This window comes from Aquarana catesbeiana, linkage group LG01 (genome assembly GCF_042186555.1).
Source record: "Aquarana catesbeiana isolate 2022-GZ linkage group LG01, ASM4218655v1, whole genome shotgun sequence".
NCBI lineage: Eukaryota > Metazoa > Chordata > Amphibia > Anura > Ranidae > Aquarana > Aquarana catesbeiana.
In genome coordinates, this window is record NC_133324.1 from 352,058,768 (window position 1) to 352,071,299 (window position 12,532).

At 39.2% G+C, this 12,532-nt stretch overlaps 1 protein-coding gene across 1 annotated transcript in view; it reads left to right on the forward strand.

Moving 5' to 3' along the window:
- Positions 1-712: 712 nt before the first annotated feature.
- Positions 713-12,532, forward strand: part of CEBPE (CCAAT enhancer binding protein epsilon) — a 38,740-nt gene continuing 26,920 nt past the window's right edge. Inside the window, exon 1 of the mRNA XM_073632707.1 lies at positions 713-919. The gene's annotated coding sequence lies outside the window, so the exon portion shown is untranslated. The remainder of the gene's footprint in view (positions 920-12,532) is intronic.

Consider the following 12,532-nt stretch of genomic DNA (forward strand, 5'->3'; position numbering starts at 1 on the left):
TAAAATGCCAAAGCAAAATATTAAAGTGCAAAATGATAAGGTCACCACAAAGAGATGTAGGTATAAAAAGTGTATAACATGTATAGATGGCCAAGGCTGTGCCAAAAAAAATATTATTCAAATAATGTGCCAAAACAAACTGATTAAAAGACGATCCACTGTAAAGTGATTAAAGTGCAACATTATTAAAGTGAATAAATATAATGTCTCCACAATAGTGCATATATAAAACAGACAGGTAAAAAGTAAACAACATCGGCGTTCTCAGCGCCTTCTCACGTCACTTCCGGTGTGCAGTCAGCTCCCTTTATTCATTCTTGGGCCTAGGCAGCACAATGTCTTGGGGTGGCCCTGCACAAGTCTTCACATCCTTCATCTGATCACTTTTGAAAATGTCAGTTTACTCCCACTACATAAAGTAAGTGCACATAGACTAAGAAATCTAAGACAAACATGTCCTGCTATTTTATTGTTCCAGACAAAACCAATGATTTTATAATTGTTCCTTAATTTCTGCAATGCGTTCTTTATACCTTGCATCTGCAAGTTAGAAGATAAGAGGTTAATAACCAGTCCTAGGCCCGCTGTGAGGTAGCCGTTACTGGGTGCTGTGGGGGCAATGTGGTGAGAGCTGATAAACTCAGAGCAGTGTCTGGATTGCACCAGCCCCATTGGGAAATCAGTTGTCTTCCTGATTAGCATATCATGGGGGGGCGGAATCTGTCAGCAAAAGGGATTGTACATAGAATGATGCAGGAGATGACCCCCCCTCCCCAAACTTGTTCACTTCAGACCTGCATTTTACTTAAGGTGTATTTAGGACACCCCTAAGAAAACTACTCTGGGGTGCAAGATATCAAAGCTTCATATATCCCACAAGTGACAGACGAGTGCACAAAAGAAAAGAACATTGGCACAGGTAAAAATTATTGCTAAGATCACTTATCTGTTTTATATGTAGTATAAGGTATAAGACTGACATACGAGTAGATAGGTAGATAGAAATAGATATAAAGAATGAGAAAGATAGAGATATAGATAGATAGATAGATAGATAGATAGATAGATAGATAGATAGATAGATAGATAGATAGATAGATAGATAGATAGATAGATAGATAGATAGATAGATAGATAGATTCAATTAGATTAATTTTTTTTAAACAACAGTTCCTAATACACATCTATACTTAAAAATAATTGATAATTATTTATGCATGTGTATTATTAAGCAGATATGTACATTAGATAAAAAAGAAAAGTGCACTACATATAGTACAGTATATTGTACAAAGGAAAGTATAAGAATACAAAAGAAAAGAACATTGACACAGGTAAAAATTATTGCTAAGATCACTCATGTGTTTTATATGTAATATAAGCTATAAGACTGACATACGGGTAGATAGGTAGATAGAAATAGATATAAAGAAAGAGAAAGATAGATAGATAGATAGATAGATAGATAGATAGATAGATAGATAGATAGATAGATAGATAGATAGATAGATAGATAGATAGATAGATAGATAGATGTGTTTATTGTTAAGCAGACATGTACATTAGATAAAAAAGAAAAGTGCATTACATATAGTACAGTATATTGTTATTTTTATTCTTTTCTCATGAAATCAATAACATAGTACATAATACTCTAACAGAATATCTAATTATCTAACATTTTTTATAAGTAAAACTAAAGATGACTATGAATACAAGACAAACTAGTACAATGTGCAGGTGAGGAGGCAGATATTCCACATATTCGAAGAAAGTGTAGAATTATTTATATTGAAATCCGAACGTACTACTATGATCTCTTTTAGGTGGCTGTATCTCCATTCATTCCTTATTCAAAACTAGGTAATAATGAGGAAGGAACACCACATTAATTTACAAGTTTTAGTGTGAATGAAGATGGAAAGTCAAGCTAGTACAATATTATTGGCCATGTAGGCCATTGTTGACACTTGATACAAATGTTTTGGCACAACTGTGTCTTTGTATGAAGTAAGAAAGATCGTTTCATCCATAACTGGTGATGACAAGAATGTAGAGGGATAGAAAGTTTTGTCTAATGTTCCGTTCATCTCTGCTTTTAAAAAAAAGAGAAAAAAAAAATCAGGTTACCCCCCCTAAATAAATATGGAGACCTTTCAACTAATTTGTAGTGAAGAAATTGTTGTCCAGGTGCCAGATAATTATTTTTAAATTAGATCCTTCAAGACTTGAACAGCAGCTTTATTTACATTGATTAGAGATGTTAATAAAACTGGCACAGGCTAAAAACTTAGTACCGTTATTTATATTGTTTATGTAGAAAATGAAAAAACATTGGGCAAAATTTACTAAAACTAGAGCGTGCAAAATCTGGCGTAGCTCTGCATAGAAACCAATCAGCTTCAAGGTTTTATTGTGAAAGCGTAACCGAACAAGCTGAAGTTCGAAGCTGATTGGCTACCATGAACTGCTGCACTGAATTTTGAGTGCTCCAGTTTTAGTAAATCTCACCCAAAGTTTTGTTTGTGATTTATTTTACAAAGAACACAGGAAGAAAACTTTAGGAACTGTCCTAATTATCCTGAATAATCTTTTATGATCCAATTATAAATAGAGTAGGGCAACACTTAAAAGTGATAGAGGGATAGGGTCTCCTGATCCCCCCAGCCTCCTCATTTATTTCTAAATTCAATCAATCTACAATAAGCCAGTGACTTTAAAGTACAAACCAGTCTTTGGTATTCAGGTAACAACATACTGCTTTTGGTAACTGTAATTTGAAACTAAAAACACTAATAGTCAACCTTATATAAAGAGAAGCAATCTTTTCTAGCCCATTTTATCACAGGTGTAAAAACGCCCACCAAGACAGTAGAATCATGGCATCACTACATTAACACAATTTAGGTCAAATAAAAGCAACATCATCAAATAAAGTAAGGTTATTGAATGGGGTCTCTGGTAATCTCAGAATGGTTCCAAAAATAAATTTTACAATTAGGTGTTGCATCTTATACACTTATGCTGCAATGGCAGGTATAATGTAATATTATATAAAAATATGGTACAAATTAAATTTTCCCTTGTATTATTTACACTGATGGGAGCAATATTACCTGATATACATAAAAAGTGCTTATTATAGTGTTTTGGATAGTAACAGTACAGAAGTAGCCTATTTGTTTTACAAATCCGTGCTGCAATTGCTGAGTAATTAACAGCGAAAATTGGATTTTAACATAAATCAACAACAACAGCAGTATATCTCAAGAAGTCAGAAGCTCTCAGCCCTGTTGTGAAATGATTTAGTTTAGCTACACCCAAAAGACTATTACAGTGTAATAACAAACTTGACACTGCTATGGGGCAGAGGAAAGGATCTACATGTACACTGCGAACGTCACTTGTTTAGTGTTATGGCAGATTCTGGCATTCAGATTATTTATACAAGCATGGGCTCCACATAGGTGTTTTTATGGAGATATACAGTATTTCAATCTATCTATGGCGACCCTGGGGGTTTCCTACTGTCTCCTTTATGCAGCCAGGCAGTGTTCCAAAGCTATGCAGAGATCACACACAAAACACTCAAGACTTATTAGGGAATGTTTGTAGGTAAGTCATTTACTTCCAGAAAGCAGAAAAACAAAAATATTCTATATTCTAGGACTAGATTAGGTTGCAATGTGTTAAAATAATATAATCTGTGCAAAATACGAAAGTATTAATAGATATGCTTCCTTCGGTGTTATTTAGTAAGTCTCATTTCTGAATAATTACCTATACTCTCCTTTGTTACACAAAGTCTACATAATTCTCAATAGCATAATATCTGACAGTAAATGTTGGATAGCCTAGCTGCATTGTAATGACGGCTTTGGCAAATTATCCTACTTGAGTATTATATAAGTATGTACTGAATAACAGCAGAACTATGCATATCAAAAAGACTTTGTATTATATGTACTGGATTAAAACTATTGATAAGATTAAAGGGAGTCTGTTAATTACGAGGACAGCATTTTTTGGAAGGTATCTCTCAAAATTGATACGTTTAAATATGAAAAACATTTAAGAAAAGTTACATAAAAATTGTCCAAAACAAAAATTGTTAGTATTCTTCAAGAATATGTAGGTTCTTAAAAGGTAAGTCCAACCAAAACTGACAGGTCAGTTTTTGGTTACATACTAATAAAACTAGACCCTATATCTATTAAAAAAAAAGGTGGACAGGAACACAGTCAGAAATTATAGCAGCCAGATCCATCTGTTAGAGCAGTTGGACCCCTTTAAGAATCTGATGAAAGCTATGGACAGAAATACCTCACCAGAAATATTCACATAAAAGCAGCTTTGCATGCAGTGAATACATACACTTTATTTTATTGAAATTGGATTGCCTCATACGTACATGACATACACAAAGTTTGGATAAAGTAAGCAATCTTAACAAAAAAACTCCTTTTCATGCAAAAAGTAACGACCACTCATTCCAAAAATAAAATACAATGATCTTGTGCAAATTAAACAAAACAATGTTAATTCTGCTCAAATATGCTACTACTTCTACTAGAAAATGAGAATTTGCACTTGCTATTATGGAATGGCACAAGATAGCAGTTGGGCAGAGAATGATGATCCAAATTTAAATGGTAAACCTGGGCCAACAAGTGAAGAGATGCTTAGCAGTCAATGCTTTAAGCACTGGCAGGGTTTTCTGATATTTTTTCTGATATTTCATTCAATGGGAAACTATTGGTTGAGGCATGGGGAAGCTGTATAGTGAATGTATTTTTTATCTAACCCTCACGGACCCCCTGAAACCCATTAACCGCTTCCCGACCGCCTCACGCAGATATACTACGGCAGAAGGGCACATACAGGCAGATTAACGTACCTGTACGTTGCCCTTTAAGAGGCGGCTTGCGGGTGCGCACCCGCCAGGAACTCCGTGACCGCGATCGCGGGTCCTGCGGACCCGATGTCTGCGGGGATACCCGCGATCGTCTCACAGTGAGGAAGAACGGGGAGATGCTAATGTAAACAAGCATCTCCCCGTTCTGCCTAATGACACTGTCATTGATCACCACTCCCTGTAATCGGGAACGGTGATCAGTGATGTGTCACACACAGCCCCTCCCCCCACAGTTAGAATCACTCCCTAGGACACACTTAACCCCTACAACGCCACCTAGAGGTTAACCCCTTCACTGCCAGTCACATTTACACAGTAATCAATGCATTTTTAATTGCACCGATTGCTGTATAAATGTGAATGGTCCCAAAATCGCGCCAAAAGTGTCCAATGTGTCCGCCATAATGTCGCAGTTACAATAAAAATCGTTGATCACCGCCATTACTAGTAAAAAAAAAATTATCAATAAAAATGCCATAAAACTATCCTCTATTTTGTAGACGCTATAACTTCTGTGCAAACCAAGCAATAAACGCTTATTGTGATTTTTTTTTACCAAAAATATGTAGAAGAATACGTATCGGCCTAAACTGAGGAAAAAAAATGTTTTTTTATATATTTTTGGGGGATATTTATGATAGCAAAAAAAAATGCGTTTTTTTCAAAATTGTCGCTTTTTTTGTTTATAGCGCAAAAAGGTGATCAAATACCACCAAAAGAAAGCTCTATTTGTGGGGAAAAAATTACGTCAATTTTGTTTGGGAGCCACGTCGCAGGACCACGCAATTGTCAGTTAAAGCGACGCAGTGCCAAATCGCAAAAAGTGCTCTGGTCAGGAAGGGGGTAAATTCTTCCAGGGCTGAAGTGGTTAATGGACCACCAGGGGTGCATGCCAGGCTAACAACCCCTGTGTTAGAGTATCCAAAATATACAAGAAGCTGCATACTAGCAGTGGGCTTTTTTTAAGGGATCCCTCGCTAAATTTTTTCCCTTTTTTTTTTTTATATTATTGAGAATTCAACAAGAGGAACTATAAAAAAGGGCCGATGAAACACTGAAAACTCTCCGGTGAACAGGAACACAGTTGGGGGTTATGACAGCCAGATCAATCTGTTAGAGTATCCAAAATATGCAAGAAACTAGGATCTGGCTTAGCCAAACAACTCTTATATTAATAAAATATCACTTTTGGGTAATTAGACCCCTTAATGCATTTGTCATTAGTGATGAGTGATCTGGGCAAACACTGAACATAGCGCCAAACCCAGTGGTGGCCAGTCCATAAGGAATAACTGATAATATGACTAACATTTTTCAACATCTTAAAGTTAAAAAATGTTAGTCATATTATCATGTATTTACAAATAAACTGTTCTATGTGTGTGCATTGTGCGGGGCACCGGACTAATGGGTGTCTATTAGATCCATCAATTTTTTACAAGCATGTGATTAGAGCCTGAGGCTCTAATTGGCTTGTTTTTTAGCGAATCAATATTTGCAATTGCGTCACTTCCAGCTTCCGGCTTCTCGTCCAGCCAATCAGGAGGCTGAAGATTTGGAAACTGGAAAGAACACTAGAATAATACAGAAGCCGTCGGATGTCAGGGGAGTCATGACAGCCCAGCGCTGGAGCGCTCCGTTTGTAGGTAAGTCTCACGGTGTCCTCTGGTGTGTGCAGACCTGGAGGGATTTGTTTGTGCCCCCCAACAAATTTGTAGCACCAGCCACCAATGCCCAAACCAATTTAAATCTTTAGAAGTCAAATCATGTTATTTTTTTCTGGCCTTTTTTAAGGCTAATTATGCAAGCTTTTATTAAAAAAAAAAAAAAGGCATAAGTAGCTGGGCATCATCTTTGGAGACATGTACCAATGCAAAAAAACAAAAAATAAGAAAATACTGTTCAGTGGGGATGCCTTAAACTTGTATGTAAAGTTGTTGTAGCAGTATGATGCACTTTATAAACAGTGGCCGAGGGCCTGCCATTTAGCCGCAGTAGAAGTACCACAGTAAATGACAGTTTCCAGCAGGCATGCTTACAAATAGAAACCAGTGGAAATCTGTCATTTAGAGGCGGTTCTATTTGGTCATTGTTATCACCCAGGATCTCCGATGACTTGTTTACATACAGAAGTCAGGAGGGATCTGTCATTTGTGATGCTAGCAGTGGCGCGGTAGCGTCATTGATTGGCGAGTCTTTGTGGAAGTAGGTCAACAACGTCAGGCAGTGCTTATTGTTATTGATGTGGATGAACATTGCTGGACAACGTGATTGACTTTTGATTTACACTGTAAATCTGTGTGTAAAAAAGGGCCCTAAAACCATTAAAATAGACAACGCCCTCTTGTTCTAAAGGGAGCTTTCAGATTCTGCTAAGTCCCCCCTGCAGACCCCTACATCATCTTTGGGAGACAGGATGTAGGGATGAAGCCCTTGTACTCTCAACATGGCAACAAGGTACCCTGCAAGGGGGAGGGGTGGCGAAGCCCCCCCCCATGCAAGGTACCCTCCCAATGTTGATCTTGGTAAAGAGCCGATGCTGTCCAAAGCTCACCCCTTTTTGTCACCAATTTTTTTTTTTTTTTTTGCTCATTCTGACATTTATTATATTAGTATCATACTAATATTACATTTGACAACAAATCTACTGACATAATTGAAAAAAAAAGAAATTGCTTATAATTTCATTGGGCAACCTTCCGTAGTACAAAAGAAGTAACAGCAACAGTAGAAAGTTCCATTTTGCACCCCTTTCAGGTAATGTTACAGCCAGAAGACATTTCAAGTCATGAATATGACTGACTTGTAGCTGGTAGTTTATTCACATGCATAAGTGAATGAAATATATGTGAATATATCAAAAGTGTGTATATAAACAAAAAAAGAGAAGGTATCTCATAGAGACATAATATAGTCACATATAAAAACAAATAATGTTAATGTCCATCTAGTGACCACATCTAAAATATTGGTCTAATCCAGACCAGTCTCCTCAATAGGTGGACCTATCATGAAACTCCACCTAATGAGGAGACTGGTCTGGATTAGACCAATATTTTAGGTGTGGTCACTAGATGGACATTAACATTATTTGTTTGTATATGTGACTATATTATGTCTCTATGAGACCTTCTATTTTTTCGTTTATATACACACTTTTGATATATTCACATATATTTCATTCACTTATTTATTTAGTGAATATCCTTCCGTGCAAGAATTTTTGGGGTAGAATTATTCTCTTAGCGCTGCATTTATATTTTGTTCACTGTTCCACAATTTTTATCATTGTTGATGCTGGCTGCTATTGTTTGCTTTTTGGTAGCGCCAACTTTGCTTTATTTTTTGGTATTCACATACATACACATGTAAAAATGTATTTAGTCCCATGGAGGGGGTGTCTTTACTAGAACCGGAGTGTGCAAAATCTGATGCAGCTGTGCATATAAACAAATCAGCTTTTAGGTTTTAGGCCCCTTTCACACGATCGGACCGTTCAGGTCCGCCTGTCAGTTTTGACGGCGGACCTGAACGGGCGATCCATGTTAGCCTATGGAGCGTCGGATGTCAGCAGAGACATGTCCGCTGACATCCGACCCCGTCCGATCCGCTAAAAGCAGATGGATGGCTCTACGTCCAGATCCGTCGCTGGCGGATCGGATCGGGTGAGATCTGACGAAAACGGACACGCTGTCCGTTTTCGTCCGATCCCTCCATAGGCGGCAGCGGCGCCTGACAAGCCCCTCCCCACTCAGTGAGCAGAGAGGGACCTGTCATCCGCCGGCTCAGCGGAGATCAATGGACAGATCTCCCGCTGAGCCGGCGGACCGAGGCGGGCTCCATAGAAACGGAGTCCGCCTCATGTGAAAGGGGCCTGTTTGTCAAAGCTTAATTGAACAAGTTGAAGTTAGAAGCTGATTGCCTACCATACACAGCTGCACCAGATTCTGAATGCACCAGCTTTAGTAAATCCCCCCAGGTACATTCCATTTATATTTATTCATAGCAGAGGGGAAAAAAAAAAGGAAAGATTGGCCATACAGGTATCATTTGATGACCTGCCCAGGGTATGTCTAGATAAGCAGGAATGAGCAGAATGAATTCAACAGAACATAAGGGATCTATTCTTTTTTTGGTGTTTTTAGTGTTTAGTTTTCAGTGTCATTTTGTTCTTTGTATTTTTTTTGTATACTTGATCTTCATTTGTGTATTGTCTCTTTTATTAAGTTCATTGTGCAACAAAAAAAACCTCTCATTTCACCCTGCCCTATGGCTTCAATGTATTTAGCCGAAATAGTGACAACGTGCTAAAATCTCCTGGTTTTCACCAAAACTCTCTATATTACCATTGCCTATTTTATTTATGCAGACTCTTGAGTTGAGGATATTCGTAAACTCATTATTATAATTTATAATAAATAAATAAACAATTATTAAATAAATATTTTTTTTTTACAAAACTTCAGAAGAAAATATTTGTGGTGAGATGATGATGATTTTTCCTTTAACCACAAGAGGAAGTGTGGGTACAGTGTTCATATCAGGCTCGCACTTGCTGATGCCACTTACCACATTCTGTATCTCCTAAAAGAGTCAGCTCATATGTGGGTATTTAACATAGGAATATATAGAAGACAGAGCTAACTAGTGTAAAAAAGAAAGAAATCAATACGCTTAGAAGATTAGAAGGACAATATTTGGAATGGCTTCTTAATTAATTTAAAAAAAAAAAAATTAAAAAAAAATTAAAAAAACAATCTGTCACTGATTACTTTTTTACTTACTCCCCAGCAGTAAATACTCACAATTTCTTCACTCCCCTGCCACACTATTTAGATGCCAGGAGCAGCAGAAGTTGTACCGTGCAAGCTACAAGTCATTGAAGTTGTAGCTTACACAGGGTTATGGAATGACTTAAAGTAGGGCATTGGTGGGATACTATTTCTGAAAAGTTAATGAAACTTCCAGTTACATGACTGTTATGCTGGCCCACTGGCTTCAATACTTTCTGAGACCAAGAACAAGCATGCGCACCTGGCAAGTTTAAAGCCCAACTCCAGAAAGGTGAAAAATGCTTTTTTATATCTAGGTGTCCCTCCAGTGCTAACACCGGTCCCCCACGGCCACCTTTGTAAACTGTGATGTATTTGAAGGTGCCAAGGCTGTGCCCACAAAGCTCTGGGAAAAGTAGGAGAGTGCCAGAGCTGGCTGGAGCGGGGTATGGTGTTTGTAACTAAAACCTGTATAGTACTGTCTACAAATAACAAGCTTTATCCTTTGCAGTGTGTGGGGGGGAGGGGGGTACTACTGCAAGGATGGATTTTTTTCATAATCCTGGAGTTGGTCTTTAAGAAAACGAATAGCCCTTATCTCAGACATTCCAAGTCTTCCACGAGTCGGGGGAGTCTCCCGCATTTGGCTGCGGGCTCCTGGACACCCGCGAGCGTCGGGCGATCTCCTGACTGGGCCTGTCACTCAGCCACAGACAGAACACAGAGCAGCCCAAGTTGCCAAATGGAGTACAGATGGGGTGGCCGCTCGGGCTGCTCTGTCTTCTGTCTGTGGCCAGGGGAGGGGGCGAGAGAGAGCCGGGAGCACTCTGCTGGTGGACACTGAGGCTGCGGTGGTGGACACTGATGATGTGGCACTGAAGGACACAGATGGGCTGCATTGGTAGGCACTGATGGACACTGATGGGCTGCACTGGTAGGCACTGATGAGGTGGCACTGATGGACAATGATGGGCTGCACTGATGGACACTGATGGGCTGCACTGGTGGGCACTGATGAGGTGGCACTGAAGGACACTGATTGACACTGATAGGCTGCACTGATGGACACTGTTGAGGTGGCACTGGTGGGCACTGATGAGGTGGCAATGATGGACACTGATAGGCTGCACTGGTTGGCACTGATGAGGTGGCACTGGTTGGCACTGATGGGCTGCACTGATGGACACTGATAGGTTGCACTGGTGGGCACTGATGAGGTGGCACTGAAGGACACTGATTGACACTGATAGGCTGCACTGATGGACACTGATAGGCTGCACTGGTGAGCACTGATGAGGTGGCACTGATGGGCTGCACTGGTGGGCACTGATGAGGGGGCACTGATGGACACTGATAGACTGCACTGATGAACACCGATAGGCTGCACTGGTGGGCACTGATGAGGGGGCACTGATGGACACTGATAGACTGCACTGATGGACACCGATAGGCTGCACTGGTGGGCACTGATGAGGTGGCACTGAAGGATACTGATTGACACTGATAGGCTGCAGTGATGGACATTGATAGGCTGCACTGATGAGGTGGCACTGATGGGCTGTACTGGTGGGCACTGATGAGGTGGCACTGATGGACACCGATAGGCTGCACTGGTGGGCACTGATGAGGTGGCACTGAAGGACACTGATTGACACAGAGGAGGAGAGCAATGATAGCCTCTATGTCTTTCTTATGACAGATGTACTTTAAGGTCACAAAAAAACAGATAGTGGTTCACATATGAAGAGTATGCAAAAAAGAAGATGTCTTATTGCCCCTAAATAAATAAGCAGATTTTATTATTTTTTTTTTTTTATCAAATTCTACAATATAAATTTTGAGTGAACCTTTCAAAACTCAAAGAAATAGGAACAAATATGCCCTCAGCAAACTAAAATATTTTACTCTCTGAAAATAAAGCTAGAATGAAAAGGTTTTTTTTTCAGATTTCGCTATTGTGCACATCACGACCATTATGTGGGCATAGTAAATAATGTAAAGATACAATTGATTTGGTTGGCCTGTTTTGCGATCCGATATGACCGTGGAGGCCCTTCTGTTTATGAGAGCTGCCTGCCCAGTGAAAAAACACTTCAAACTCACAACTTTACCTCATCTTTTATAAATAGATTAATTCTGGGCAGAAACACACAGAGTTTAGGGAGCAGGCTTTCACCTCTTAGCTCCAAGTCAATCTCAGACAAACTAACTGAATATAAATTAGAAAGTCAATATGCATATTTTATAGCTAAAATATTCTTTTTATTAGAGGTTTTATGAGCATAAACATCACCCATGCAGGGGTAACCTTATACAAACCGCCGGTGCCCCGAACGGCCATCAATAAAAAACAAAAGAGAATACAAAACAACACAAGGTGTGTGTGTGTGGATGGCCTTCCTCAATACATTACATGTAAGTAGAACTTAAAAACACCCCAGAAGGCCGGCACGGCCCTGCGCACCCTCCCACCAAAATATAAATATAAATAAATATTTAAATATATAAATATAAAGCAGAACCTCAGACACAATTGCTGTAGAGCAGGGACATGCAATTAGCGGACCTCCAGCTGTTGCAGAACTACAAGTTCCATGAGGCATAGCAAGACTCTGACAGCCACAAGCATGACACCCAGAGGCAAAGGAATGATGGAACTTGTAGTTTTACAATAGCTGGAAGTCCACTAATTGCATATCCCTGCTGTAGAGTCATCCTTAAGCCATTTAACACAAACTTTATCGAACTTCTGTACTTCTGTGGGCATCCCCTATTATAGTAGATATCCTTATAGAGGGGAATGGCATGTTTGACCAGTTTCATCCAAGCTGATACTGTTGGATGA